Raw genomic sequence first — 8,577 nt, 5'->3', positions numbered from 1 at the left:
CGAACCCTCGCAGAAGTACAAAGCGATATTAACGAAGCTCCTTAGTCGAAGACGAAGCTATAGTGCATGTGACCAGGTTTACGATTTCTGGAATAACGCCTCTTATGGCAGTTTTGTCATTCAATGATTCTCACACATCTCACGACGCATTTAAGTTAACGAACGGGCTGTAAGTTGTTAGCCTTTCTATGAAGGTTATATTGGTTTATCCTCAGCTATTTCTTTGTCTGCAATGACGGAAGAAAATGCAACACTAAACTATCCCCCAACGTTTTACGTACATGGCGAACCACAGAAAATCCGAATTCTGTATACTTTTGGAACTCATAGGCAACGGAGACCTAGATAAAGACACGTTACATATCATAAGAAATTACGTATCACTTGCATTGTCTAAGAAGGTAGTACATAGCACGATAGAAACGTTCCTAGTTCTTCCATCAATCATTTATTATAGCCTAAGTCCTCCACTCTGTATCTTATCTTTCCAAATACTAACCAAAGATTTTTTCACGGAAAACGTAATACTATCTAGGAGGTATCTTAATATTTTGAGGCTTTGGGTGTTTATGATAGTAACTTTACATAAGACATAGATTACTGCAGATATACATGAATCATACAATGATAAAAAGGAAAATCCGATACACTGCCAGTTGATGTCATCCGATCAAATCATGTTTCAACTGTACTAGTGATAGCCAGTAATACTAGTAATATAGACTTATACCAACTGATGCCGGATCATCAACGTTACACACTCCTGGTGATTGGTAACCGACAATAACTGTTAAAGGGTAATAATGGATAACTATCATTTTATTTGTTTACGGTCGAAAATAAAGGGTTGAAAAAATACGTATTGTCCTTCAATACTTCTACACGGTGTCCTTTGTGTCCACTAAGTTACAGCCTGTTCGACTTTTAAATTCTTATACCAATAACGTCCTTGCTTATACCCATTACAGTAAACACAAAATACTCTTCAACAACAAGATTTTGGAGTCATATAATGGAAAACACTACAAATACATATTTTCTTCATTAAACATGCAAATTAAGTGCCAGTTTGCATAATTTGCACTTTATGATGTATATCTCTGTCTCAGCTATCTAAATACCAAATATCATGTAAACTTATCGTTCCCTTGTTCAGTTCTCCTCCTTAGAAGATTTTCACAAATACGCCCCTGCAGTTCTAGGGCAACCCGCTGGGGGGGGGGGGGCAAACATACACCACGTATTCCTTACGTCACAAACTATATGTCACTAAAAATCAAGAACATAGCACGTCCAGGTCAAAAAATACAAAAAACGGAATTTCGGCTGCAGTACCAAGGTCACATACCAAGCCAAAATTGACCTTGACGTTTGTCTTTCAAATTACTACCCACATATCAAATATCATCGTAATCCATCCAGAGGTTCTTGAATTATGTTCATTACAACATCCGGAAACACGCTCAGACAGACAGACACCCAGACATACATACAGACAGACAGACAGACACCCAGACAGACAAACCCAAAATTACATCTGCAGTTTTCATGGATATAACAAGACAACGCTCAATCTCGTTGTCTAGGATACAGTCATAAGGGCGACCTGGCCACTGTACTAACTTTTTCGTAGTTTCTTAAGAATTCGCATTGATATCACGACCCTAACATTAACAATACTGCCTCCTGAATGTTTATTTTGAACATTGAACATTGAATGTTTACTTTGAACAGTTAGTTTGAGTGGTTACTGAGGTCATTTGTGACTGTTTTTGTCTATTTTCCAGTCCGTTTTAAACCTACGTTTAACTTGAAGAATGTGGGCGCTTGGGGCATCATACGCTGACAAGACAATGAAAGAAAATTTGTGAAAAGAGATCGTCGTTTGAAATATAATAGGCGTGAAAGGTTAGACATAGCCAGGAGGCAAATATGATCAGACAGGTACAGAAAATGTGAATGTTTTCGATTATCTGTGCTTATGTAAAAAATTGGACCAGGTGTCTGAAACAAATGCGATTGGGTCATTAATACATTTCGGAATCCAGTAGAAGATGCATTGCCCTGAAAACAGATGCTTTCAGTGGCGATTGATAACGTCTCGGTCGATTTCGTAAAACCTTGTACAGAAAAGAGTTCATCTATTCTTCTACATACAGACTGTCAATCACCGAATAGTTCTACCTGAATGGGCTTTTGAAAATTGATTCAATTTTGAAATTACCATAAACGCAACGAACATTAACGGGCACAAAACATCCATACCAAACACATTTCTTCAACTTCAGTTTAGGGATATTGTAATACAGTATCCCGTTGAACACTGCTATTGCTATATAGCTTTTAGGTGATTTTAAATTAGGACAGTAACAGTAAATGGGACATTGGATGCAGTCTGTCCGGTCCTTCCAGTATCCGCAACGTTTATCCGCTGAAAGGTAGTCCTTGGTTACTCGGGCGCCCTGCGGCCGTTGTCACGTATAGAGCACGGACATATTTTCTGAGCGGTTCTGGTACGGTGCTAGAGTCGTTGCAAGGCGGATAGACTTTTTGTTGACAGGCTGTTGGCTATTGAGACAGTTGGCTGTGAAGTTTGAGTAATGCAGCCGTAGGAAGAATAGAAGTGACAAGGATGCAGCTTGTAGTACAACTGGTGATCATGACCGCAGCTGCCGTCTGCGTTAGTTCTGCACCAGGTAAGGTTTTCTATTCATCTTGAGTGTGAGTTATTTAGATCCACAATTAGCCTCATAAGAGGCTATTCTTCCTGTGGTCTACACATTCATATTTACACAGTACAGCTAAAAACATACAGAGATATACAAAGTGACAATAGATAGCAGAAGTAACATAATTCCTCATAGTCAATAATTACAGTCCAATACTTGCTAATTTTTGCCGGTGCTGTTCCACAACTGTGACATCCTGTACAGAAAGCGCATTTCATTACAAACAAATACGATCCGGCAATGATAATTCTATCATAAAATATAACTACTGTAGTGCGAATGGTACATGTAGACTGCCACTCTCCAACATCACGTCTCATTGTTGTTTCAGGTGTCTCGAGTAAGGCGCAGTCTCGGAGCAAATCCGACACAAGGAGTGAGTTCCCCATAGGTTAAAATCTTAATTAGTACCATTTGGATAGTCTTTTATTACGTTTAACTATCGTAGTCCGGATAATCGTTTTGTACATGAAATTATTGCTCAATGAATACTGCCTTGACCGTCTCTGTAATTATTTGTGTGACATTTTGTGTGACAATTTTGTCAATAGATGGATATATTCAAACAATAGGTACGCCTACTGCTTTTGAAGTTATGTAATTGACAACTGTTGTGATGTTTTTTTTTCAGTTCTGGAATGCGAAGAGTGGGCAGACTGGATCGTTTCCGTGAAAAAACACCCAAAGTTTGACAAGATCATGAAGCTCTGTTCACGTAAGAAGCCTTTTGTAACGCACCCAAAAATACTGAAACTTGTTAAAAATGATACATTTTGGTGACAGTGAATCCTAATAGATTTATTGCGTCTGAAGATGCACTTGTATTGAATTCAATCTTTTCTAAAACAGTAATGCTATTCACTTCTTTAATCAATAAGACCATGGTCACTACTCACCAAAAGGAGACCATCATGATGATATTCACTCTTTGTTCACAAAACGTTATTGAAAGATTGAATTTGCATGCTTACAAGTACTTGCTTTGGGAAATTCTAATCTGTTGTCGGTTATGTTCCAGCGGATATATGCAAGGACACAGCTTTCAGGAAGAACAAACAGTACTCAAAGTATTGTACCAGTAAGTACATAGTCGTTTTCTCACTTTCTCCAAGATGATGATTATGTTTTCGGTTATGTTGGTGATGTTAGTGTGTTTATAGAGCTCCGGAGAGAACACCTCAAGAAGTTATGAATTCATTTTTTTAATGATTCATGTAAAGTAGATTCTGGAATAGTAAACGACAAGTTATGTTATTGGCCACCTGGCGCTTTATTGTGGTAATGAAGATCTTTTGGTTTTCCCATCTGCTGTTTTGGACAATGCAGCGACTGGGGTGACAGAAAGATCTTTTCACCTTACCTTATAATTATGTATATAAGTGTCCCGTGCATCTGCAACAGATGCTTAGGGGTGGTACCCATCTCCCTTTCTGTAGCCCTAGGGCCACACATTTGTGCACGCCACCACAGCAGGGGGCTAGTCTGCTGGTAGTGATGTGTGTTTAACTTCCATACTCTTCCTTATTAGTGCTGAGTGCTAAGCAGAGAAAGCAACATGAATCATTTTTTGACGACGCCTAAGGGGAGTCGTCAAGTGGTATATATTGCATTCAGTCTGCAAAAATTCTAGGAATTGCACAGGCATTTTCCAAGAATGCTAGTACTCCACAGTATGCTGGGTATGCAAGTCCCCCCCACCCCTAAATCTGTTCCAGATGTATCTCTGGTATGCAATGGTGGAATGTAGGTCACCGGGGATAGTACATTTCTGCTGGCTGTAGGTTTATGTTACAGGTGGGCTAGTATATTGTGCCAGGGATAGTGCGACAGGGAAGTTCCAGTCTATTTCTGATTTGAGCAGTATTGTTGTACCCTCAATCGTCGTCACTGCAATAATACATTTTTATTGCCAGTCTTGTTAAGTCTAAGTTAAACTCAGCCAGGGATTGAACTTACAACCTACCGAATGCAACGTGAACACACTACCCACTCTGCAATTGCAAAGGTGTGTACGTATATACCCTCCATGTTAAATAATTGGGTCATTTTAATGTTTTATTATAGACAAACGAGTTGAGGAAGACAAAGAGGGGAACGTCACCTTTGACCTAGAGTCCCTGTCGAATGAAGACGACATGACAGTCAGACGACAAGCCAGGCTTCAGATTGCGAGAAAGATAAACCAGATTAAGGAGCTTCTCAATTTTTTTAATGGAGGTCCATAGGAGATGATAAAGTTTCCTATAAACTAATGTAACGTTCACTGAAAAAAACATGAGGTGGATTCTTTTATTGTTCATTATTCATAAAGGAAAATTCAAAACTACAGTATGTCACACATTACTGAGTGAGTGATAGTAACTCTATATTCTAAAAACGTCTGGAACTCGTAGACGATGTCAGTCAACGTATTCAAATAATTGCCCTTAGTTTTAACTTAATCCCAAAGATCTGTATTGGATCTTGTGTCTTACCAGTACTCCATTATAAAGAAATGTGCGTCACATCAAGAACGTTCTAAGGTACGTCCTCTACTCTAACTTCTTTCGAATGCTGATAAATCATTCATCTCAAGTAAGAATTGCATATCTGAAGATATGATATTGAAGAGTCTTGAAGACTGCACTGGTGTTCATGATAGAAGCATTATATAATTTACCTACATTAATAACTAACCCACATTATTTACGACAGCTCGAGCTCTACATGACTCAGATAATGAGAAATCTGATTCCTTGCCTACGATACGATACGATAAGATACGATGCCTACAGTTCAAGTAACCAACTGATACCAGAACTCCTATCAGGATCATCAACGTAGGTAACAAAATTGCCTTTCCATATGAATTAGTAATAGATAATTGCTATGATAGAGCGATGATGAATGCCTAATATTTTGTAGTACTTACGTATACTGTCAAAAAATAAAAAAATACACGTTGACATTCATTTCCTTCGCTCAATTGACTAATGAGTATATCCCATTGAATATTACTGTGCGTTCTCTCTCTATTGTATGCATACACACACACACACACACACACACACACAAACAAACAAACAAACAAACACACATACATATCTATCTATCTACATCTCTCTCTCTCTATATATATATACATAATTATATATATTACATATTATATGTATAAATATATATGTGTGTTTGTGTGTGTGTTTGTGTGTGTGTGTGTGTGTGTGTGTGTGTGTGTGTGTGTGTGTGTGTGTGTGTGTGTGTGTGTGTGTGTGCGTGTGTGTATAAAACAGGCATAATCTGAAACAGTAACCACATCCATTTAGTACCACGTTCTTCAAACCCCTACAGTAGCAAATTCAGACAGGGTTGACTATACCTTGTATCTATTGCTCTTTGCTTTTGCCCGCAACTTAGACCATCACAACCAACGAAAACAACAAATTCAAAGCAAATTTGTGAAACATTGGCCATACTTCTATGGCTGACGATCGGTGACTGACCTTTTCTATCTGTCGACATATTTGAAAGTACATTAGCATTGAAGACTATGGGCTTAACTTTCTGATGAATAACAACAATGGGAACTCTCCCCAAAAGTCTTTGAGTCATGTGTACATTACGGAATCTGGCAAAGGATGTATAGCTCTAAACAAGACAAAACAATAAAGAAAGCGATTGAATGATAAAACCAGGCACTATAAGTAGTTCATCTATTCTTCTATATACGGGCTGTCAATCAGCAACTGGGGCTAACTTACAAAATGGGGGATTGATTTGATTTTGCACCACCGTTGGTCTAACGAAAGTAATTGAGTCGAAACAATATTCAAGAGATATGATAACTTGTCTTTTCCAGTGAAACACATGTTACAAAAGTTTATGATATCTTAAGAGACAATTGTTATATGCTGCTGCTCTAGATCTGTACTCTCCGAGCAGAGGTTGAGGGGGGGGGGCGGAATCGTGACTTTTTACCTCCATGAAATGTCATGGAATGGAGGTTATATTTTCTGTTATGTGTCTCTGTCTGTGTAGATGATTACTTAAGAACGGCTGGATGGATTGGTTTCATACTTGTTGTGTTGGTGGGCTGTGATGAAAGCTCGAATCGATGAGATCTTGGGAGCCGTATCTGTCGTTATAATCGATGTAATAATATCAGAAATCACCCCTATATTTGAGATATATTGGTACAGGCATCGTGCTGTATGTGTTTGTTAATGGGCTTAGCTGCAAGCAGATAGTGAGGTGACAGCTGTTTGGGGAACCCCCAGTAGTTTTATTTATGTCTGCTTAGGACTGTTTGAAATATTTGTAACAGTTGGCACAGTAGTTACCTCCATGAAATGTCATGGAGGTTATATTTTCTGTTATGTGTCTCTGTCTGTGTACAAGATTACTCAAGAACGGCTGGATGGATTGGTTTCATACTTGTTGTGTTGGTGGGCTGTGATGAAAGCTCGAATCGATGTGATTTTGGGCGCCGTATCTGTCGTTATAATCAATGTAATAATATCAGAACCCCCCCCCCCCCCTATATCTGCGATATATTGGAACAGGCATCGTGCTTTAAGTGTTTGTTAATGGGCTTAGCTCCAAGCAGATAGTGAGGTGATTTGTATGACAGCTGTTTGGGGAACCCCGAGTTTTTTGAATATGATAATTAGTTTTATTTATGTCTGCTTAGGATATCATGGAGATGTGAAGCGTAAGTATAATTGTAAGAAGTTGAGGTACATTTAACGGTAATGCTTAACAGGTATGGATGTCTCACATACTGTACTGCTGATTTGAGTGACATGGTGATTAAAATGCCATTAGGTCCTCTCATCTTAGATGGGTTGGGTGTCAGAAGTTTTATGGGCGATACAGATGTTCTGATTTCGTTACGATAAGGGACAGTTGTTAGTTGTCTCTTTCGTAGCCAATGGTACTTGTTTTTTAGCAGACGGGGTTGGCGCCAAGTATTCATCTTACAGTTGATGTAGGGCTATCAGAGGAAAGTGTGCATCTCATTTTTGTACCGTGTGAACAGCTGATGTTGTGACATATTGGTGGAAAATCAAATCACCATCTGACTAAAGTTGGCCACATCCCTTCTTCTTTCTGAGTTTCCCAACTTCCTCCCACCACACCGCTCTGAGGCACATGGTCGAACCTCAATAATGCTGACAACCTTAGACAGTTTAAATGCCAAACATCAAGCTTAAGGAACACCACGCTACCATATGCCGTCGACCTCTTAAACGCACATTACACAATTAAGTGTCACATTTTAATAATTACTAATCAGATGGACATCCTCTGTGTCATTAAATAAATACACCACTACTTTCCCATAACATTTATAACCATTAATCTCAAATACAACCGACTATAAACATACATACCATCCACAAAAAAGCAATAAATATTTCATGGAGGTATGAGGTCCCCGAACTCTAGTTTTCTTATATGTCGATCTTTTTTTCTGCCAATACCCCTGTCACATTTGGCGAAAATCGATCGGACGATGATTCTGCGGCAATAGCCCGAGCCTCGCTTATAATAATAACTTTATTGCACAACAATTGTTTAACGTACAAAGCATGGCTTATATGTGACAGGGACGGTTTTCAGGTGAAAAATACGTGCAACCTTTTGTCGATCTTAAATATGGCCTATCTTCCGTCGATACGCCCGAAGATCGTGGATAATGTGACAGGGGTATAACCAAACTGACAGAAAAAAATACGGCATGCAAAAAAGGGTTACGATTTCCCCCTATCAACGTCTGCTTGGAGAGAAGCTGGTGTATATAGCTTTAGGTGATTTCACGCAGTACCAGTAAATGGGACATTAAATGAAGTCTGTCCGGTCCTTCCAGTCT

Source organism: Branchiostoma floridae, chromosome 11 (genome assembly GCF_000003815.2).
Source record: "Branchiostoma floridae strain S238N-H82 chromosome 11, Bfl_VNyyK, whole genome shotgun sequence".
Lineage (NCBI taxonomy): Eukaryota > Metazoa > Chordata > Leptocardii > Amphioxiformes > Branchiostomatidae > Branchiostoma > Branchiostoma floridae.
This window is presented reverse-complemented; position numbering follows the sequence as displayed.